We start from the raw sequence: 7,800 nt of genomic DNA, 5'->3' as shown, positions 1-7,800 counted from the left end.
CGTGCTGCAAATAACGTTCCAATACTGTGAATAGACAAAAGTACAATAGCCACGTTTAGGATACAACTAGGTACACTGAGTGTTTGCTACTATAAATGGCTGAGTTTAAAAAAGTTTGAGTGTGCAATGCAGGCAGACGTGCTGCAAATAACGTTCCAATACTGTGAATTGACAAAAGTACAATAGCCACGTTTAGGATACAACTAGGTACAGTGAGTGTTTGCTAGTATAATGGCTGAGTTTAAAAAAGTTTGAGTGTGCAATGCAGGCAGACGTGCTGCAAATAACGTTCCAATACTGTGAATTGACAAAAGTACAATAGCCACGTTTAGGATACAACTAGGTACAGTGAGTGTTTGCTAGTATAATGGCTGAGTTTAAAAAAGTTTGAGTGTGCAATGCAGGCAGACGTGCTGCAAATAACGTTCCAATACTGTGAATTGACAAAAGTACAATAGCCACGTTTAGGATACAACTAGGTACAGTGAGTGTTTGCTAGTATAATGGCTGAGTTTAAAAAAGTTTGAGTGTGCAATGCAGGCAGACGTGCTGCAAATAACGTTCCAATACTGTGAATTGACAAAAGTACAATAGCCACGTTTAGGATACAACTAGGTACAGTGAGTGTTTGCTAGTATAATGGCTGAGTTTAAAAAAGTTTGAGTGTGCAATGCAGGCAGACGTGCTGCAAATAACGTTCCAATACTGTGAATAGACAAAAGTACAATAGCCACGTTTAGGATACAACTAGGTACACTGAGTGTTTGCTACTATAAATGGCTGAGTTTAAAAAAGTTTGAGTGTGCAATGCAGGCAGACGTGCTGCAAATAACGTTCCAATACTGTGAATTGACAAAAGTACAATAGCCACGTTTAGGATACAACTAGGTACAGTGAGTGTTTGCTAGTATAATGGCTGAGTTTAAAAAAGTTTGAGTGTGCAATGCAGGCAGACGTGCTGCAAATAACGTTCCAATACTGTGAATTGACAAAAGTACAATAGCCACGTTTAGGATACAACTAGGTACAGTGAGTGTTTGCTAGTATAATGGCTGAGTTTAAAAAAGTTTGAGTGTGCAATGCAGGCAGACGTGCTGCAAATAACGTTCCAATACTGTGAATTGACAAAAGTACAATAGCCACGTTTAGGATACAACTAGGTACAGTGAGTGTTTGCTAGTATAATGGCTGAGTTTAAAAAAGTTTGAGTGTGCAATGCAGGCAGACGTGCTGCAAATAACGTTCCAATACTGTGAATTGACAAAAGTACAATAGCCACGTTTAGGATACAACTAGGTACAGTGAGTGTTTGCTAGTATAATGGCTGAGTTTAAAAAAGTTAGAGTGTGCAATGCAGGCAGACGTGCTGCAAATATCGTTCCAATACTGTGAATAGACAAAAGTAAAATAGCCACGTTTAGGATACAACTAGGTACACTGAGTGTTTGCTAGTATAATGGCTGAGTTTAAAAAAGTTAGAGTGTGCAATGCAGGCAGACGTGCTGCAAATAACGTTCCAATACTGTGAATAGACAAAAGTACAATAGCCACGTTTAGGATACAACTAGGTACACTGAGTGTTTGCTACTATAAATGGCTGAGTTTAAAAAAGTTTGAGTGTGCAATGCAGGCAGACGTGCTGCAAATAACGTTCCAATACTGTGAATTGACAAAAGTACAATAGCCACGTTTAGGATACAACTAGGTACACTGAGTGTTTGCTACTATAAATGGCTGAGTTTAAAAAAGTTTGAGTGTGCAATGCAGGCAGACGTGCTGCAAATAACGTTCCAATACTGTGAATTGACAAAAGTACAATAGCCACGTTTAGGATACAACTAGGTACACTGAGTGTTTGCTAGTATAATGGCTGAGTTTAAAAAAGTTAGAGTGTGCAATGCAGGCAGACGTGCTGCAAATATCGTTCCAATACTGTGAATAGACAAAAGTACAATAGCCACGTTTAGGATACAACTAGGTACACTGAGTGTTTGCTACTATAAATGGCTGAGTTTAAAAAAGTTAGAGTGTGCAATGCAGGCAGACGTGCTGCAAATATCGTTCCAATACTGTGAATAGACAAAAGTACAATAGCCACGTTTAGGATACAACTAGGTACACTGAGTGTTTGCTAGTATAATGGCTTAGTAACAATGAGTTGTAGTGTGCAATGCAGGCAGACGTGCTCTGCAAATGTCTTTGCACTAGTGGGACTATAGCAAAGTCCAATAGCCACGTTTAGGATGCCACTAGGTACACTGAGTGTTTGCTAGTAAAATTGCTTAGTTTAAAAAAGTTGGAGTGTGCAATGCAGGCAGATGTGCTCTGCTAATATCTTTGCACTAGTGGGACTATAGCAAAGTCCAATAGCCACGTATAGGATGCCACTAGGTACACTGAGTGTTTGCTAGTATAATGGCTTAGTTAAAATGAGTTTGAGTGTGCAATGCAGGCAGACGCGCTATGCAAATGTCTTTGCACTAGTGGGACTATAGCAAAGTCCAATAGCCACGTATAGGATGCCACTAGGTACACTGAGTGTTTGCTAGTATAATGGCTTGGTTTTAATGAGTTGGAGTGTGCAATGCAGGCAGACGCGCTCTGCAAATGTCTTTGCACTAGTGGGACTATAGCAAAGTCCAATAGCCACGTATAGGATGCCACTAGGTACACTGAGTGTTTGCTAGTATAATGGCTTGGTTAGAATGAGTTGTAGTGTGCAATGCAGGCAGATGTGCTCTGCTAATGTCTTTGCACTAGTGGGACTATAGCAAAGTCCAATAGCCACGTATAGGATGCCACTAGGTACACTGAGTGTTTGCTAGTATAATGGCTGAGTTTAAAAAAGTTAGAGTGTGCAATGCAGGCAGACGTGCTGCAAATATCGTTCCAATACTGTGAATAGACAAAAGTACAATAGCCACGTTTAGGATACAACTAGGTACACTGAGTGTTTGCTACTATAAATGGCTGAGTTTAAAAAAGTTTGAGTGTGCAATGCAGGCAGACGTGCTGCAAATAACGTTCCAATACTGTGAATTGACAAAAGTACAATAGCCACGTTTAGGATACAACTAGGTACACTGAGTGTTTGCTACTATAAATGGCTGAGTTTAAAAAAGTTAGAGTGTGCAATGCAGGCAGACGTGCTGCAAATATCGTTCCAATACTGTGAATAGACAAAAGTACAATAGCCACGTTTAGGATACAACTAGGTACACTGAGTGTTTGCTAGTATAATGGCTTAGTAACAATGAGTTGTAGTGTGCAATGCAGGCAGACGTGCTCTGCAAATGTCTTTGCACTAGTGGGACTATAGCAAAGTCCAATAGCCACGTTTAGGATGCCACTAGGTACACTGAGTGTTTGCTAGTAAAATTGCTTAGTTTAAAAAAGTTGGAGTGTGCAATGCAGGCAGATGTGCTCTGCTAATATCTTTGCACTAGTGGGACTATAGCAAAGTCCAATAGCCACGTATAGGATGCCACTAGGTACACTGAGTGTTTGCTAGTATAATGGCTTAGTTAAAATGAGTTTGAGTGTGCAATGCAGGCAGACGCGCTATGCAAATGTCTTTGCACTAGTGGGACTATAGCAAAGTCCAATAGCCACGTATAGGATGCCACTAGGTACACTGAGTGTTTGCTAGTATAATGGCTTGGTTTTAATGAGTTGGAGTGTGCAATGCAGGCAGACGCGCTCTGCAAATGTCTTTGCACTAGTGGGACTATAGCAAAGTCCAATAGCCACGTATAGGATGCCACTAGGTACACTGAGTGTTTGCTAGTATAATGGCTTGGTTAGAATGAGTTGTAGTGTGCAATGCAGGCAGATGTGCTCTGCTAATGTCTTTGCACTAGTGGGACTATAGCAAATTCCAATAGCCACGTATAGGATGCCACTAGGTACACTGAGTGTTTGCTAGTATAATGGCTGAGTTTAAAAAAGTTAGAGTGTGCAATGCAGGCAGACGTGCTGCAAATATCGTTCCAATACTGTGAATAGACAAAAGTACAATAGCCACGTTTAGGATACAACTAGGTACACTGAGTGTTTGCTACTATAAATGGCTGAGTTTAAAAAAGTTTGAGTGTGCAATGCAGGCAGACGTGCTGCAAATAACGTTCCAATACTGTGAATTGACAAAAGTACAATAGCCACGTTTAGGATACAACTAGGTACACTGAGTGTTTGCTACTATAAATGGCTGAGTTTAAAAAAGTTAGAGTGTGCAATGCAGGCAGACGTGCTGCAAATATCGTTCCAATACTGTGAATAGACAAAAGTACAATAGCCACGTTTAGGATACAACTAGGTACACTGAGTGTTTGCTAGTATAATGGCTTAGTAACAATGAGTTGTAGTGTGCAATGCAGGCAGACGTGCTCTGCAAATGTCTTTGCACTAGTGGGACTATAGCAAAGTCCAATAGCCACGTTTAGGATGCCACTAGGTACACTGAGTGTTTGCTAGTAAAATTGCTTAGTTTAAAAAAGTTGGAGTGTGCAATGCAGGCAGATGTGCTCTGCTAATATCTTTGCACTAGTGGGACTATAGCAAAGTCCAATAGCCACGTATAGGATGCCACTAGGTACACTGAGTGTTTGCTAGTATAATGGCTTAGTTAAAATGAGTTTGAGTGTGCAATGCAGGCAGACGCGCTATGCAAATGTCTTTGCACTAGTGGGACTATAGCAAAGTCCAATAGCCACGTATAGGATGCCACTAGGTACACTGAGTGTTTGCTAGTATAATGGCTTGGTTTTAATGAGTTGGAGTGTGCAATGCAGGCAGACGCGCTCTGCAAATGTCTTTGCACTAGTGGGACTATAGCAAAGTCCAATAGCCACGTATAGGATGCCACTAGGTACACTGAGTGTTTGCTAGTATAATGGCTTGGTTAGAATGAGTTGTAGTGTGCAATGCAGGCAGATGTGCTCTGCTAATGTCTTTGCACTAGTGGGACTATAGCAAAGTCCAATAGCCACGTATAGGATGCCACTAGGTACACTGAGTGTTTGCTAGTATAATGGCTTAGTTAAAATGAGTTTGAGTGTGCAATGCAGGCAGACGCGCTATGCAAATGTCTTTGCACTAGTGGGACTATAGCAAAGTCCAATAGCCACGTATAGGATGCCACTAGGTACACTGAGTGTTTGCTAGTATAATGGCTTGGTTAGAATGAGTTGTAGTGTGCAATGCAGGCAGATGTGCTCTGCTAATGTCTTTGCACTAGTGGGACTATAGCAAAGTCCAATAGCCACGTATAGGATGCCACTAGGTACACTGAGTGTTTGCTAGTATAATGGCTTAGTTAAAATGAGTTTGAGTGTGCAATGCCGGCAGACGCGCTATGCAAATGTCTTTGCACTAGTGGGACTATAGCAAAGTCCAATAGCCACGTATAGGATGCCACTAGGTACACTGAGTGTTTGCTAGTATAATGGCTTGGTTTTAATGAGTTGGAGTGTGCAATGCAGGCAGACGCGCTCTGCAAATGTCTTTGCACTAGTGGGACTATAGCAAAGTCCAATAGCCACGTATAGGATGCCACTAGGTACACTGAGTGTTTGCTAGTATAATGGCTTGGTTAGAATGAGTTGTAGTGTGCAATGCAGGCAGACGCGCTCTGCAAATGTCTTTGCACTAGTGGGACTATAGCAAAGTCCAATAGCCACGTATAGGATGCCACTAGGTACACTGAGTGTTTGCTAGTATAATGGCTTGGTTAGAATGAGTTGTAGTGTGCAATGCAGGCAGACGCGCTCTGCAAATGTCTTTGCACTAGTGGGACTATAGCAAAGTCCAATAGCCACGTATAGGATGCCACTAGGTACACTGAGTGTTTGCTAGTATAATGGCTTAGTTATCAGTTGGAGTGTGCAGAGGACAAGAGGGTACAGTGGCAGGATTGTGGTGCTCTGGGTAGAGGAATGGAAGCCTGCCTTTCTATTCCCTCCTAATGGTGAAATGCAGGTAGGAAATCCCTGACCTGGGCTACACAGACGCTGTTGCTGTTTGCAGGACCTGTCACCTATGGCTCTCTGACCCTGCCGGTTGGAGCCCTTAAAAGGACTGCTATAAAGTGCTCTCCCTAAGCTGTCTAACGCTGTGTATGCAGCGCATACAGCTGTATCGGCTATAGGACTCAGGAAGACGGAGCTGCGACAGTGATGTCTGACACCAAAGACGCAGAAGGCAGATAATGGCGTCCGTGAAGAAAATGTCCGGTTTTATAATGCAGGGACATGTGACATGCAGATCCTATCACACATGCCGTTGCTTCTCTGGCTCAAAGTCCACTTAGCTGTGTGTGTGTCTGGGATTGGCTGACATGCTGGCCCGCCCCACAAGACGCGCGCGCTTAGGGAAGGAAGACAAGAAAAAAAAAAAAAAAAAATGGCGATCGCCATTATAGAAACAGCAGTGATCTGAAGGCGCTGTTCACGCACACTATACACTGAAATGTGATAATAGTTTGATTCACAGAGTGACTTACACTATTACAGCAGAAACCAAGCTATGATTTAGCTGTTTTTTGGCTGCTAGAACCGTTCTCGAACGTTTCTAGAACTACCGAGCTTTTGCAAAAAGCTCGAGTTCTAGTTCGATCTAGAACATGCCCCAAAATCACTCGAGCCGCGAACTGGAGAACCACGAACCACGAACCGCGCTCAACTCTAGTCCTGGGTTCAATCCCCAGTGAAACCAATCTGTTCTTAGTGTTGAAATAATACGCTATCCATCTACAATATATGAAGTTCTCAGCTTTGTTGCCGTATGACGGTATTTTTTGGCTTCCATCACAAACAGAACTACAAATTATTTTTTTTTTTCCCCTGGCGGTCAAATCTCGTCTCTAAATGCCTTTACTTTGCAGGATTTCACAAGTTTCATAGTGGAGTCGTCATCACGTCTACTTCACAGGCAGAAGGTCCTAGGTTCAATCCCCAGTAAAAACAAGCCGTTTTGGCTGTTGAAGTAATTTGCTATCAACCTGTAACATATGAAATTATTTGTTTTGTTGCCAACTGATAATATATTTTGGCTTTTATTACCAAGAGAACTACGATTTTGGGTTTCTTTTTTATTGACCATTTTAGCAGAAAACATAATCCCATATTATAAAAATCCTGTTTGTTTCAAAATATATAGTTCCTTTAAATACAAAAGCAAACAACTAAACTATGTGGAAAAAAGTAACACATTCAATGTAAACTTCCATTTAAGCAAAATCCCTTTGTAGGAATAAAACTGGTAAAATATGTAATAAAAATTGTAAATGTTTCATTAACAAAAAATACTTTCCTTCAGCAATAAAAAGGCCCCGTCAGTCACAATTCTGCTCTGCTAGCCAATACACAGTAACTTATCATCAGGTTTCATAGAGTAGTGGTCATCACGTCTGCTTAACACGCAGAAGGTCCTGCGTTCAATCTCCAGTAAAACCAATCTGTTCTTGGTGTTGAAATAATACTCAATTAAACTACAATATATGAAGTTCTTGGCTTTGTTGACGAATGATGGGAAGTAATTTGCTATCAACCTGTAACATATGAAATTCTTTCTTTTGTTGCCAACTGATAATATATTTTGGCTTCCATCACCAAGAGAACTACGATTTTGGGTTTCTTTTTTATTGACCATTTCAGCAGAAAACATAATCCCATATTATAAAAATCCTGTTTGTTTCAAAATATATAGTTCCTTTAAATACAAAAGCAAACAACTAAACTATGTGGAAAAAAGTAACACATTCAATGTAAACTTCCTTTTAAGCAAAATCCCTTTGTAGGAATA

Source organism: Anomaloglossus baeobatrachus, chromosome 2, assembly GCF_048569485.1.
Source record: "Anomaloglossus baeobatrachus isolate aAnoBae1 chromosome 2, aAnoBae1.hap1, whole genome shotgun sequence".
Classification (NCBI taxonomy): domain Eukaryota; kingdom Metazoa; phylum Chordata; class Amphibia; order Anura; family Aromobatidae; genus Anomaloglossus; species Anomaloglossus baeobatrachus.
This window is presented reverse-complemented; position numbering follows the sequence as displayed.